General features: G+C 34.8%; 1 pseudogene; it reads left to right on the top strand.

Moving 5' to 3' along the window:
• Positions 1 to 1633: 1633 nt before the first annotated feature.
• LOC128230946 (uncharacterized) lies at positions 1634 to 15860 on the top strand (annotated as a pseudogene).
• Positions 15861 to 17227: the final 1367 nt, after the last annotated feature.

Here is a 17227-nt window from a genome sequence, read left to right on the forward strand (position 1 = left end):
ACAAACTTTCAACAACATTTAAACATGTACGTAATTAAAAGTATAAAATTTGGTAATTATCTTATGATTTGTATAGAATTAGCAACCTAATTTTATTTAATGCTATTTTGAAGTAGCTAAAATGATTTGTCAACTGTGAATCACTTTCATGGTTTACACTAATTAATAATCATTATCATTCAATAAAGATGTGTCATTATTATTCAAGAACAACTGTGCTAAAGAAATCCTGTTGACCTACTAGTATTACAATTGAACAAAATAAGAACCAGTAAAACATTTTTCAAAATGTGCAGGAAAATAATGATAATACGCAAATATTAACATCATCATTAAAGAACAACAATGAAAGATTTTGTCACTTATTAAGATAACTAACGACAAAAAAAATCCTATCCATCTTAAACACAATAAACACTAGCAAATTGGCACAATAATAATCATTATTTAAATCGCCATAATCAGAAAGTGATAAGAATTAAATGCACAAACGCATAATTCTTAATATGGACATATTAAAAATAACACTGCACAAGACTTATGATCAAACAATCTTACACCTCATAGTGGGGCAACTTGTCATAAAATGAATGATAATCACTCGGTAATACCTCCTTGATTTGCTGAAGATGACGGTATTTGCTTTTTTTGACATTCTGTGGTCCTTTGGACATTTTTGGTACTATTTCTGAGAAAGATTGAGGCACTAGCCTAGGTTTCCTTAACTCTATAAAACTTTCATCTGAGTGGTTTAGTTTGAAAGATAGTTTGCCATCAGAAGTGAATCTAAGTACACGTATGTCCGTCACAACAGGAGACCCGACTCCGATACCTGGGCGAATGGGCGTGTAATACTGAAGGTTTGTGAAGTCTCTGAAAACCGTAGAATCAATGTATTTCACTACATAGGGATCATTACGTCGTGACCCTTCTATGGTTTCAACATAATGTTGAGGGATGTAACGTTCAATGCACGCATGTATGCTGTCACACTCCATGTATGTGTGTCCTTTTTCCAAGTATTTCTGGTATACATCTGTCTTGTGTGTTATCGAAAACTGGAGCAGAGCATTGGATAATACACTGTTTCTATTTTGGTAAGTGCATCCATCATTGTATATAATTATCTGTGTGTTCCCTTCAAGATTCATATCTTTAAAATAGTCTAATGATACACGACGGATTGAAATAATGTTAATCACTTACCCATGTCCCTTTATATGTCATTTCTTTTAGCCCAACAGAAAATCCCGAAGGTGCAATTTCATCTTTGTAACTGAAAATATAAAATGCCGAATCTACAAAATGAATTTCGATAGAGATGACTGACTTCAAACAATTATGTGAATGACATGTATAAACATTAATTTAATTCATTTTCACATATTATTTGTTAAAATAGTTCTGTTCAATATTATTCTTAACTGAATTGGAACATGTAAAGCACTACCTAGATGGAAAAAGCTCTAATTATCTTTGGAAAATTGATCAAACCCAACCCAGCCAACTGTAATCACACAGAAATAAAATAATATTAATGATTTATTCAAATAACTTATACTTTCTAGTAGATATATGCCAAAAAATAAACAAATAAGAAGCTTCGGATGTTTCCCTCTCCCTGTGACCGAAAATGGAAATCCCGGAGCTACACAAGCTTGTAGGTTCGGGTTTTTCGGTATATTGGAGATGACCAATAGATGTTCGGTAATTTTTCATGTGACCAGTAAACTCAATTTCTATTGGCTGTTAAGTCCGGTGTTTTCAGAAAAGGCGGCAAACTAAAATATGTTAATAAAAAGATGAAAACCCCGAAATAGCAAAAAAAAATGTAGGTTCGGCTTTTATAATGGTGCCATCGATATGAACAATAAGTAAATGGACATAATTCTTTTACCGACTAACATATTACAAATTGAACAAGAGGCATACTTAACCAAGCATCATTTATCAAGCAAGTGATATAGACAGTGTCAAACGAGTTAATATTTAATAGAATTCTAATATTTTGGAATGTTTTATTTTCATAAATCATCATAACATGTTCATGTTATACCACGTGATAAATTACGTCATATATGCTAAGTCGGAAAGCAACATTTTGCTTAAAATAAAGACTTAAATCAAGGATAACTACTTTTACTACACTTCTTTAAAAACAAAGAGCAGTCTGTGTGGCTTAAACAGCCCCGCCTTCGTTTTATTTTCAAAGTTTGATAAGGTGATAAGTTTAATCAAACACTTCGACAAACCTGTTTCAAAAATAAAGTTTTGACAGTGTTCCGTCAGACGGCCGTATTATGGAAAGATTTGTTGAAGTGTTTTAAGAAACTAAACTCTCAATCAAACTCTGGTAAAAGACCAAAGGTGGGGCCCGTAAGCGGCGTAGACTGCGCTATGTTTCATTTAAAATGGGGAAGAAATCGTAAAGTCATCTTTGTTTAAAGCCTTCATACGAAGCAAGATATTGCCTTCCGACGTAGCATTTATGACGCAATTTATCACGTAGTATACACACACTGACCTTTATACCTTTTCTTAAGAAATTCGATTTGAATCTCTCTCGTGAGCTTTCCGTGACAGAAAGCATCAGCTTCCGAGTCAATTCTCCAGAAGTGCGCAGGACGTAACCTTACGTCATGTTCTATTTTAAGCATTTTCCATGTAAGGCAATTCTCTACTTCCGATACCGACAAATTTACAACAGGTCTCTCTTAATCTTGGAGCTCACTCGGTGAAATATATGTAGATTGAAACAAACAAACAATTAAAATATATATGATAATTTTGTTTAAGAAAAAAGAAGGTAAAGCTTGAGTTGAAATGCAAAATTATTAGTACCTTTAAGCAATATAGTTTTATTGGCATTAAGAAATTCCCGTGACATGCAACTTTCGTAGTAACGTTTTTCGCGCTGAACCTATAGACTGTACTTATTGGTTTATGGCATGTTTGTTATTGCATTAAAAGCGTTGTTGTTTTATCAAACTGGGGATTGAACCTGGAGATTGAACAATGCCAAAAAGGTTAAAAGAAGTCATTTAAATATACATCCATATCGATAAATTTACATTTCTAAATGATCCTGGGATTGGGACGTTAAACATATTTATGGTCAATATTAGATAAATCAATGAAAATTACTGTTATTTGTATGCTAGAGCAGCTATATTTCTTAAAGTTCTAACATAATTTCGGTTAAATATATCATTTATATTTTTTTACAATAAATTCAAAACATTTAAAATTTACTTGTGGTTAACATCGTTGACTTTTACGAAAAATAACAGAATTGTACTAACCTGTTTCAAGTGCATATCGGACATCATAAAATCGCCGCATAAAAGCTCTGCTAGAACGAATTGCCTGACCAAAAAATCAAAATTTTGCTAGCGAGTGACTGATGGTCTCGCAATGTGATTTCTTCCTAGTTATATTGAGCAAAATGAGGGCACGCCCAACTGTACACATACTTGATGGAAAATGAAAAGCAATGTTCGCAGTTGCTAGTTCCATCTGCCCCGCAAAATATGAAGTCGACGAGATAATGATCAAGTGATGAAGTCTTTGAAATGCCTTGCACCAGCAAGTGCATCAAGGTCGAAAATGCCTCGAAAAAATATGGTGCGCTAACTGGCGCCAAAGGGTAAATTTATGTTTATATAGATTTTGCCGCTAATTTGAATGCCTATCTTTCGAATAGGTTATTCGAAATCTTTTAAGTAATATTGGGAGAAGTCGGATCGCAGATTTTAAATCACGCTCGGACATTAGCGTTGATCTTCGCAATTTAAATATCATGTTTGCCACTGTGTCAATTTCTGTGTACGATATTGATTTTAATTGACTCACTATGTAAGTAAAGGGGGGCCTATGTAGGTACGCGTAGGGCACGGCCTCGGACGAGTGGGAACCTCTGTCCGCGAAATCAAAGCATTTCTTCTCGGCGAGTTTGCCAATATTGCTTACAACAGCCAAGGACGAACCCATGCAAAGGCGCCACAATTCGTTATCTGTTTTTGCGAATGACAGACCAGTTGGGTCGGCGGCTTATCTAATTCGGAACTGCTGATCATAGTCACGCCAGCCTAGGCCAGAATGCTTTTTGGCTGCTAGCCGGATATCACGGTCACATTTTAAGTTCCCGAATCCTGCTCGGATGAGCGGCCAAACAATGGATATGTAGACTAGGAATTCATCTGTCCACGAACTTTTATCGTTTACCTTTTTGCTTTGCGGACTTGTTGTCAATAACTAGCCGTCCGTCTTGGCCTATCATTAACAATTTGTTTGGCTCATCGACACATGATTTAGAATCAACCAAAGAGAATAATTCTACAAATGCACCAGACATGATTTTAGTCTTAATTTGATGCGAGATGTTGAACCATACCTTTTAAAACACACTTGGCATCGGATAAAGTGTGTGTAATCAAATAACGTTAAAGGCAGAGGATCGAAAAGGAAATGCTTCGTACCTGCGCTTAAGGCTTTTTCGCCGGTCGAGACCAATAGTTGCGGAATGCTGATGGACCCATTCAGTGGCTGAAGGCCTGTCAGCTTATTTTAGTCCGTTGGAAGCGAGGGATGGTGACGCGAAGGGGTATGGGTATCCTTCCCGTGGTAGCAAGGTCAATAGGCGCTATAGCAGCAACAATTGCATGGGCGGCTGGGCCGGAAGTTAGCGCCAGAGAAGCAATAGTTGTGTTCGGCAGCAGAGGGAGGAAATGAGAACTCAGTGATGACGTTGAAAAAGCCATTTTTAACTTTCTGTCCGGCCTCTCGTCAAATCAATACTATGGCTAGTTTAGGTCAGTATTCGACAATTTTCTCTTTTTTCGCTTTTTTATCATACGGAGTACACCCCCTTTAAATCGCTGATTGCTAGTATTGCTCATCCCAATTTTAAAGAGGATGTTTTAAAGAAAATTCGAAAAACTAAAATGTTTCCAGCAGGTAGTTGGGCAGATAGACTCCTTGAATTGCTGAGTACTTGCCTTCTAGTCTTGTTTTAAGATGAATTAAGTTCAGTCCTTACATTACTAAAATTTCAGTCCTTTGATTTAATGAACATTTTTCAGATTCAAGTTATCTTTAAAACCGTCTTTGGCGCAAAATCAAGATGAACTCAACAACAACTAGCAGCTTGTTGGTAGTTGTCGCTTTAACAGAGCATACCTCAGTTATCTTGAAACTGTGTTTGGGTCAGCGCTTGAGCCACCTACATTGAGGCATAAGAGTTTGTCAGCTATCATATGGACAAACTCTTCATTTAGTCATGTTACTTGGCGACATGAAGTATTCAGCCTAACGATACTGACGTGTACACTGTATCCCAAAACACCAGTCGAAGGTATTCACTGAAGTGAAAAATCATCTTCTCATCTGCTGGTGTTCGTGAAGGTGTGTGCATTTCCCGCTAACAATTAGGAAGTTGGGTACACAAGTTTTAAGGTCTGGCTAGGTTTCTAAGGGTAGTGAGTGACAGATGGCACCCGCATACGCATTCAGGCCCCTTCTGAGGATGAGCCCGTGTTTGTCAACTGGAAGATATCTATTCTATTAACGTTCAAATTTTGTTAAATGGGTTTGGCAAAATTACAAATGTGGTTTCCCGATCAATGTCCAGGATCTGCATATATAAAGCAGCAGGATACTACAACAAATTGTTTTTACCAGAGTGTACACATGCTGTATATTATAGTATACTTGTATATTCATCTGAGTTTTTCAATGTTGAGGTATAATAAAGGAACAAGACTTAACTTTGTCTGCTAGAATGAACATTGTAATTCTTGATTTTCAGATACTTTCGTCTTCAGGAAGCTACACAATATCCCGCCACATACCAAACTATTTCCTTTTATGCACATGGAACTTCACGCTTATTCATCTTTCGCTCTTATTTTGTAAACCTATCTGATTCTTACAGCTTTCAATATTCTGTAGCAAATACCTTGATGTACATCATTAAGGGAATCTTCACTTCGAAACATCATCAAGCAGTTTAGCTGATAGTCACTGCTAGTTAAATATGCATGGACACTCGCATATAATTGTATGTGTTTTCAGGAATATCCTTTGGGTTTCTTTCATCAATTAACAATGAAACAAAAACAACACTTTTTAGAAAATGTGTTTACAACTTTCAATGTAAATACGCAATATTATCTTCTTTTTTCTAACATGCTAATTAATATCGACATATTTTCAAGACTTGTAATTTTAATTTTAAGTCTTCTGGAATCTGAATTGTAGATTCATCTTGAACAATAGCTTGTATTACATCATTGAAGTCATCATCTAATTCAAATTCGATGGAAAAGTCACCGGCTATGTCAATAGTGTCAGGGTCTGGGCATTTTTCATCCTTCCTCTCGGTGCATGTTTCTTAAACATGTTGTTGGTCACTGCAAAGAATATTTCAAGCAAAAAAGTAAAATAATTTGAAAACCATGGTGGGGATTCCTGATCGAGGGGAAGACGGGAGATTTTGTCCATCACCTTTAATTTACCTTTATATAAGCATTTTTTTTCTTATTCTAATAAACGTTCTCATTATCATTCTATGATGGCTCCCATTTAATCTTGACGTATTTGAATTAGTGTTTATATTTTTAGCTTTCCTGAGCACAAAGTGCTCAAGGTGAGCTATTGTGATCGGTCTATGTCCGGCGTCCGTCGTCCAGCGTCAACAATTGTTTATAAATGTCTTTTCCTCAACCACTTGGGCAATCTTAACGAAACTTGACAGGAATGATCCTTGGTTGGTGCTCTTTCAAAATTGTTCAAAAAAATAAATTCCATGCAGAACTCTGGTTGCCACGAGCTTAGATATTTGGTATGTGACACTGTCTACCAAATTTGTAAATCTTGATAGTTATGTGAAGTTTTCTCTAGAAGCAAGGGCAGCAAATCTTGCTATATGGTCTCCCTTCTGTTGAAGAGTGCATTTTTTTTAGTTTTTTCTATTTTTAGTAAAGGTATTAGCCATGTATTACACACTTTTTTAAAAGCTTAATTCATCCACATAGTTACAATCAGGGTATACTATGGGACTTAAATCCAAATTTTTAAGATTTGTTCATTATGCATTAAACAGTAATTTTCGTTTTATTGTGTGCACACCTCTTAATAACACCACAGTTCAACAAGTAAATATGTTTACTTTATTTCAATTATTACCTCAAAATTAGATTTTAGACAGACAGACAAAATCACCTTGTAAAATAAACATAATATATTACAGGAAAGAATGTTTCAAGGACATTTGTATTGAAAACAATCGCTTTTTTCGGAAAATAGCATTTTCGGATGTTTTAGCATTTACAGCAATTTTACTACATTCATAAAAAAAGTTAAATATAAGAACAGCTGGTGAAATCATATAAATTATTTTCTATAATTTAAAAGACAATTTATGATAGTTCACAGTGTAGGTTTGATAAAAGTATACAACATGTCAAGTAACCGTACATTTTACAGGCAATACAATGCTAAAAAATCAACTTGTAACATAGTGAAAATCTTAGTTTAATATAAGTGTTATGTGTTTTCTTCCAAACAAAAGCATTTTCCTCAATACATTAAATCAGATAACAGTAAACTGATGGAATCGAAACGAACATAGGTTGAAATAAATACTTTTACCGTCTTAGAAATACATCAACCAAGCAATATGGAGAAACATTTAAATAAGACATGAACATGAAACAAAACTCACAAGAGTGATTTTATTTTAGTTTTTGAAATGTCTTCATTAACATGAGAACAATGAATATGAAAGTTTCATGCAAGTATATCTTGAACAGTTGTAATTATGCTTTTTCAGCATAAACTATGCATAAATTTGAACATTAATTTTACAAATTTTCTTTTTTCCACAAAACTGTGCAACAGCTTCCAGTTATTTTGGCATTTGTTATGCGTGGTTGTCCTTCAGAGTTTTTCAATGTGAGTTTGCTTTAAACATTAAAAGTCCATGTTCACCAGAGCGTTCATATATTTTCTCAAAAGATTGAACATAATCAGCCCAGTTCCAGATATATTTTCCGCAGTTGCTGTTTTCATCACACCAAATGCAACTAATCTTGTCAATCTTTGCATGTTCTTAACACATTCTTTACTAGATAAAAAATTGTAGTGTGCAGCTTTTGCTGGGAAACTGTTTTCCAGCACATTTTTATCAACATGATCATTGACAACTTTTGAAACAAGCATAGATTTGCTTCCAAATAAATATGCATAGAATAATAAAGCGAGTTCGTCCGCGGGTAAGTGCCTGTGTTAAAATGATCAGTTTATTGAATTTGGTATATATTTTCAATTTAGTTACTGAAGATAACATGCGTCGATGAGGCTTTGATCGGTAACTATGCGGTGGTTGCATATGACGGGTTACCGTTTCCCGGCATTATAGTAGGAGTAGACGAGAATGACCTGGACGTAAAGGTAAGTTCTACCATAAATGTGTGTTTAATATATTTGACTGGAGAGCCATGTATTGAAACATTACCCGTAAACTTTTTGTAATATTCAATTAATCCTAAGAGGTGCTTTGATGTGTAAATGCGAGCTACATTCATACCTGCTTACTCCTAGTAGCTAATACATGTACTTATAACAATTCCAGGTCATGCACAAGGTCGGCAATAACCGCTACTTCTGGTCACTGATAGACGACCAGTGCTGGTACACCTAAGACAGTGTAGTTACTCTGCTCGAACAAGAGCCAGAACATGTCACTTCTCGGCATTGTCAGATACCCACCATTGTATGGGAGCTCATAAAGAAACAAATGGACATCTAGTTGAATATGTTTATGTTAGTGTTTGTTACCCAGCATCACAAGATGTCAAAATAGTGTTGTTTATTCAGGTCCCGAAGAAGAAATAATGTTAAGCGTTTTAAAAATCTATGGCATATGTCATATAGCTGGTGTAATAAGTTAATAACCCATGAAAATAAATCATTTGTAAATAAATGCTGTGAATTATATTAATAACATTATAGAAATGTTAATTTAATTTGATTAGAATTATTGCTATAAATAAAGCATTAACTACAAAGTACTTATTCTTCAGATATATATCAAACGTCTGAAATGAATTTTTTAAACATTAGTTATTGCTTATAAATACATCTTGGAAAACATGTGGTATTAGAAATTTACTTCTGTCTAAATATTGAATATAAAAATGATAATTGTATCCAGTTGATTTATTTCATTTGTGATTTATCTAATGCCTTCATGTAAAAAATGTCAACTCCGTTACATGGTGTCAACTCCATTACGCAATGTCATTTCCGTTACATTATGTAAAATGATTAATATACAAAAAAAATATGGCATTCTCAAATGCACAAGCTATATGATTACTCATTTGCAACACTATACAGGGTATGAACGTTGGAACTAACCAGATAATTGAGAACTCTTCTTTTCAATACAAAATCAACTGGTGCTAAATTGAGAATTGAGATTTTGTGCAATATTCCCGGCACAGTATGTTCAAAAAATGTCATTTTTTTTATATTTTTCCACAGCAACTACAAAAATGTAATAAAATATACAGTATGGGTTGAAATTCAAAACAAATGACATCTATATATCACTTCTTAAAGCAAAAACAATCTTAGTAACGGAGTTGACTATTTTCAGTATTGACATTTTTAAAAGCATAAATGTGTGTCAAAAACACATAGAACAATACAAACTGTGACCTTATTTCAAAAAACAATTAATTTAATGAATTAAAGCATTTGAATAAATGTAATAGTTTGTGTTAGTATTTTGCTACTAATTACCTGAAATGCACGTTTTGTTTTAGGAATGACTGGCTTCCGATAAGACACCTGGAGACTGGCAAGCGCTTGGGATAGACAGATCATACAGACTTCCGCCGTGCTCCATTCGAGATGGATCTCCAGTAACCGTGTGCTGAAGTTCAACATCTCGAGTCCTGCAAGGTCTATGTAAGAAGTGGTTCTTACAACAGCATTTTGAACACTGAATTTTCTTCAGTCTTGCTTTAAATTTACTTATAGCCTGCATTTAAGTAAACTGGGCCAATTGTTCAGAACTTTGTTGAATTTAACTATGTGAATAACGACATTGGTGCAAAGGTGATACATTTTGTTTGTGCTCATATATATAAATAATACCAGTACAACCTAAACAACTCTCTCAAATCTTGCAAGAAATACTGCAGTTTAGAAGTGTGGCTATAAAAACCTCAAGAGCAGAAAATATTTGAAAGTTTATATGTTTTTAAATTTAACAAAGTTATGAACAATCGGCCCATTGAAGCCCAATTATTTATCAACACATACGTATGCACCTCTCACAAATACCCTAGCATATATATAAATGACAAGAATAATACATTTTAATGACAAGAACTTTGAAACACATAAAATGATGACAAGAACTTGCTCATTAAATTGACAGCTTCACTATTTAAAGTAACTTTTAGTACAAACAGAAGTTTCTATCATTTTCATTCATCTCTGCTTTATGTAGTACATGTAACGTGCCAAGGCTTTCTATCAAATAGAACCTACATATCCAGTCAAGAAATGGCATTTCGTTACTATAAGCTTTCAGAACATTCTTAATCATAATGGATTACAAAACAATAACACATAAATGTGACCAAGGCTTATGAAAGTTCACCACTAAACACTCTAACTTTTCAATACAGTTTTACTTAATAGGATTTATTTCCAGAAAGGTTTGCTCATGTTTTGGCAGGCCACACACATGGGAAGCACAACTATAAACTGATTACAGAGTGCTTGTGTTTTATGGCACTAGTATGCGCTCAAATCATGGCGGCCAAACGTTGATGCAAAAAGGAGAATTCTACATGTGTCTTATACGACATCTGAAGGCGTACCGTGATGACACTATTAAGCGAATCGCCTGCAGTGAATATAGAGTTAACCTTTGAAGGAATTATTAAATTCTTAAAATACATTATCAAGAAACATTATTAAGAAATATTTTTCGCACATCTTTAAACACGAACATCCATAAATATTTATATTGAAAAATGCCTTATATTAAAGAAAGAGCACCGCATTCATCAATGGTACGGCAAACCATCAGCTTTTTTATTAAAAAACAAAATATTTTTTAAATGAGCTCCGATGAGAAATACATAAAAAAATAATGTTAGTAGGCTACAAAAATCGATTTTTCTGTAATTTATATTAACCTGTTCCTTACTCGACGTTTATACTTGCTAGAAATCATAAATTTAAATAACTTGACACAGTTATACAACAAAAACTTCAACGACTATTTGCGAACTACAACATTAATCGTACTTCTCCATAACTCGTCCGAGGCTCATGTTGAATATTTTATTCGAAACCAGTTTAACCAAACTGGTTTCTGTTTGACTTTTCCTTTTAATTGCCGTCAAACAAACCGCACGCTCAGGCGGTGTCACTGTCCGCCATTTTCCCAGTTACTATCTACAGAAGCTTGTGTACGCGATCGCATTTTTTAACAAATAATTCCGCTCGCTTTTCCAGTGTGTATATACCACGTGAAAAATTACATCAATTATGCTACGTCGGAAGGCAACATTTTGTTCAAATGAATACTTAAAACAAAGATAATTGTTTTAAAACTTCACCATTTTAAATGAGACAAAGGGCAATCTATACCGCTTAAAGAGCCCCGCCTTCTTTTTATAACAGGACAGACTTCCCAAAAGCCGTCGGCCCGACGGACATGGCGGGCAAATTGTGATCAGGTCCGACGATATCTGAAAAGAAATCGGTTCGACTGTCTGGCTTTTTTTAATTAATTTAATGAAGTCTTTTGAAAAACATTAAACGTATTTTCTTGGCCGACTATAGCCCCGTGCCCGATGCATGTTACATCGTTGTTGTCGGTCGCTTAGCCAAACTGGCTACTTTAAAATTTTATGAATGTGCCGCGCCCGGCAACAGAGAAAATAAACAGTCAATGAGCGCGCTGAAAAGAAAAAAAAATAATATGAATTGAAGTGTCCCGAAATAAAGTTTTCTGAAAAATGGCAAATAAACAGGAAGTGGCTCGTGTTTGACAAGGAAAGGCATGTAATGACCTGCGCCGATTGCGAAACTTGTTTTCTACGGGAAGAAAATAAAAACTGATAAAAATCTCCAAAAAACGAACACTTTCATTCTTTGATGTACGAACTTTAGGACATCAAGCGTTGATGATCATGTGAAAAGTAACTCCCTACAGAAAGCTCACGATTTCGTATTAGGAAAACAGAAGTCTGCTGAAGAAATGATCTACTCAGAAGCTGGTAGGGCCCTTCGCAAACGTAAGTCCACAGAAAGGAGCAGATTGATTCATCTTTTTTAGAAATGAAAATGCTATTGCCAGGAAAAATCGCCCCTTGACAGATTACCAATGGCTGTGTAAAATTGATGTTGCGAAACAAATTGATATTGGAACTACATATATCAATGATCAAACAGCTACAGAATTCATCCCTAGTATTGCAAAGACAGAACAGCAAAGAACTTCAACTATGATCAACAACAATCCATTTATTTTTCCTTTATGATGGATGGAAGTACAGATGTAGCCGGTGATGAGCAGGAGACAGTATACATCAGAACTGCTGTTAATGGGGCTGATACAGAAAGGTTTCTGAGCATTGGTTCTCCAAAGTCGACCTGGTCCAAAGATCTCTATGATTATCTCATGTGCGTTCTGTATGTTGCATATTATTGATAAAAAATAAGTTTCAGAATTATGAAAATTATTTAAAAAAATTCATTTATACATGGACACTGTTTAAATAATATTCTCAATGCTTTTTTAACATCATTATTATTGAAACTAGACTCTGTGAGTTAGAAAATTATAAAGATTATTTTTAAGTTTTAGATTTTAATATATTTTCAGGTAAACTTGTTGCGATGGTCAGTGATGGGGCGTCGAATATGATGGGAGTGCGGTCAGGCTTATCCACCCTGTTGAAAGAACAAGTCAACTCGGAAATTGTGAATTTGCACTAACTGTGTCATCGACTTGAGCTTGCATTCAGAGATATTATCAAAGAGAAGAAACTGTATGAAATATTGATGACCCTCCTTATTTGACTGCATTACTTCTACAAGAAAAGCTACAAGAATAAGCAGGGACTGAAAACTTCCATTGAAGCTATGGGGAAAGGCGTATATCCAACCAAAGTCACCGGCACTAGATGGCTGCCTCATTTGTACAGAGGTATCGGTGCAATGTTGAGGACCTACAATGCTCTGGAAGCACACTTCTCAACAGCCAGCCATGGAAATCCTAGAGAGGGTCTCTTGAAGCTGTTTATTGACAAGCAGTTACTGGCATTTGCATTGCTTATACTAGTAAGAATCTCTGATTATTATGATATATGCGCATGATACATGTCACTTGCTAAGTCTAGTGACTACATTTTATACTTGGTTCATGTTACATATACCAGATAGTAGTCACAAGACTAAGCAAATAGTATTTCAGTCGATAAAAAGTACCTACTAAAACAGCCAGCGGATGCATGATAAAACTTTGTAATGGATAGTTGATTTTAAAATTATGGCCAAGGAATTTGGTACTTAAATTCTCAGATATATTAAATCTGATTAACTTTGTGCTTTTTTCTTTCAAAGGATGCACTGGAACCGGCTATGCGACTGTCACTGAAATTACAGAAACCATGTGTGACGCTTTCAGAGAGTTTATGTTGGGTGGAGTCGACCATGGAGTTGATGTCGGATAAACAGGAGAAGTATGTTGTATATTGGGATTATTTTGTCAACTTTGCTTTGCTGTCTCAAAGTGTAACCAGTTCCTTTTTTTCTTCATGTATTTAGAGCAACATACTGTATATACAAATATTACTATATGGGTTTTAATCAGCCTAAATTAAGGAATCAAAAGTACCCAATATAAATGGTAAGTGTACTAATTAAAAAAAAATATCAGGACATGTGAAGCTATAAATCAGCTCCTTGTATCTGGGAAGTATGAAAGAATAACATTAAAAGGGACCACCGCAGCAATGAAATATGCAGATACTATTCTGCAAGGTTTCTGTGATATCATTTGAGTGAGATCCAAACTGAATCCAAAAATGTCATAAATGCAACCAAAATTCTAAATTTTGGAAGCTAGCCTATGCCTTGAAGCTCTGAATTGAAAGGTCTTTTCTTGTTCCAGTTGCAAGTTTAAAGTTTCAAATGCTGTTAATAGTTTTGTTTGCAACTTTGTTTCCCTTTGCTTTTTTTATTTGCATCTACATATTGCATGCATGCAAAATTCCTGCTTCTTTGTTTTAGTTTTTCTTGCAGGAATTTCGTTACCAATTATTTGTAACATTCAAACTCAAACCATACGGATACTGATACTTTTATTTACAAAATGTTCAACACCTCAGAATATAATTAACACTAAAATAATGACTATGTTTTGTTTTTAGTGTTGACATAATAATTTTATTTTGAAAAGTTACAATTACTAAAACTTAACATTTCATACTTACTCAGTGAGGGTTTACCAAATGTCTGAATACCTTAATTGCACCATACCAGACATGTTTGAATGTAATTATTCCAATTGTAATTGTAAATGTAATTAATTTGCATTGATGATCCTCTTCAGAGTATGGAAATGAACAAGTGAGGCTGGTTTACCAACATTTTGAAAACACCTTAAGGCAAGTGGTCCCAGCCATTACAGTAGAAGGACTGTTGACGGAGTGGAACACGAGTTGTCACACGAAGGTAACTTGCATGATAGTGTTAGTACATGTAGTTATTATTTTACTAACTTTATTAAATTTAAAACTCATGTGTATGAAGACTTTTTTTCAATACATTCTAATTAAGAATGAGGCTGTCTTTCTACGACTTAGTCACTGCAAAATAATATCTCTTTCGTATGATTATTATTTGCTGATTTGTTACAGAAATTTAGAAATTTATATATACTTTTATTTTATTCTTAATAAATTTTCATGTATGGTGATGTCAGAGCTATTTCCTGGAGTACTGTCTTCAGTGACAATACTGATCTGGACCTGATCATGCTGTTTATCGATCTCATATTGACAATACCATCCACCAGTGTATCCTGTGAGACAGCGTTTTCTCAACTGAAACTGTTGTAAACCTGTAGGCGGTGACGTCTAGGAGCAGCTTTACGAAATGACCTGATGATGGTGAAAATTGAATCACCAGAAATATCATCCTTCCATCCAGAGAAAGCTATTGACACTTGGCTGGTAGGCAATAAGCATTTTTAAGCTTTAAAAGAAAGGCCTACCTTTATTAATTCAAAGATTTATTCTGTCAAGCAAACTTAATCCTTATTAAGATGAAGTGTTAGACATGCACGGTAATATAAATACACTATATTTACACTATATAATATATTGTTCCGAAAAAAAATGTTTGAGAAATCAAACGTATAAATGTTTTTAAAAGTTTATTTGTAAATCCACTGGCCATTGTAAATTTTATACTTTAAGGCGGAGTCCACGATGGGACGAAGACCTTCATATAAGAAAACTGAAAGGAAACAGACTACCTCCCAGGAAGTTTTGAGCCTGTCTGACACTGACGATGTCTTGAGCATTACAGAGGATACAAATGAAACCATGGAATCATTACCTGTCTCAATATGTGTGTCTGATACTGAGACAATGGCGGAAGTGATTGGAAATCCTTACATATCGCTTGATGTGACGATTAATAATTATTGTTACAAACAGGACTTAGACCCTGACATCGATGAAGAGTGTTATGACTTTCAAGATGAACTGTTGAACTTTGAAAGATTGATGATGTACACCAGAGCCATAAGTTGTTTATAATGAAATAAGCTGTCTTAGATTATTAATAACACAATGTTACTTTGTTATTGTTCCATCTGTTTCGGTCAGACAGTTTTTCTTTCGGTCTGACAGGTTCTTGTGTCCTGTTAGACCGAATGTCTGACACTTTTGTAACTTTCGGGAAGTCTGAATGGAGTTTGAGAAGGTTATTCAATAAGTTTCATCAAACACGTCAACAAACCGGTTTCCCAAATAATGTTTTGTCAGTGCTCCTTCAGACGGCCGTTTTGTGAAAAGGTTTGTCGAAGTGTTTTAAGAAACTCAACTATATCAAACTCTGGTTAAAGACCGAATGCGTGGCTCCGAAAGCGGCGTACACTGCGGTATGTTTCATTTAAAAAGGTGTAGAAATAGTGAATCTTTGTTTTAAGTCTTCATTCGAAACAAAACATTGCCTTCCGACGTAGCCTTTATGACGTAATTTATCATGTGATATACTCACACTGTTTTCAATTGCCTGCATGTTAGTCCTATGGACCGGCTTAATCTTTAAAGTTGACAACATATGGTTGATCTTGCCGAATCCACCCAAAACCATCAATCATTGCTGAAAATATTTGAAAAGGGGAAAGCTTCACTAGATGATAAAGCTACCAAAGCATTCACATGGCTTTTGTAAGGCCATGTATTCATATATGTATTAACAAGCAAAATATTGTTTAAATTTGTAATGTACATGAAATGGATATTGATAGTTTATTTTACTTATTCATACATAATAATTTAACATACCTGCACTTTAAATAACAAGTGAATACACATAAAAGACTTTCAATCCTACCTGTACCAAGTTATGTATTTGAAGCTAAACATGGCATTCCCCTTTTCTTTACAAGGTGTGTGTGTGCGTGCGTACGTGCGTAAAACATAGAGAACATGGTCGATGGCAAGACACCTGACATATAGCAGTCTGCGAAATAAGCCAAACGCCCGATGCCCATGGCGTATAAAAAATCCGTCGGGCCTGTCAAAATCGGCAGATAGTACGCTCGGCGGTTCTACGATATTTTCGGGACGAGTACTTGCTTAATTTCACAAAAAATCAATTTTATTTTCCATTTCCGAAAAACCGATTTTCCGAATCATACATCGTGAAAATTGATTAAAATGCATCACCGTATAGAGCATTGACCATCACGATCATCACAACTCGTTTTTTTCCTGAAAAGATTCCGAGATGTTCCGATTTCGTTACGATGTACCACGGCGTGCACTGATTGGCTTACGAGTTTTCCGAAGAGATGCTCGTTTTGTTTCGTCATATATTCGGAATGTTTCGATCGTCACGGATGCAGTCGTCTTGTTTGTAAAGATTAATTTATAGTACATTATTATCGTAAACAAGA

The sequence above is a fragment of the Mya arenaria genome, chromosome 4 (genome assembly GCF_026914265.1).
Source record: "Mya arenaria isolate MELC-2E11 chromosome 4, ASM2691426v1".
Classification (NCBI taxonomy): domain Eukaryota; kingdom Metazoa; phylum Mollusca; class Bivalvia; order Myida; family Myidae; genus Mya; species Mya arenaria.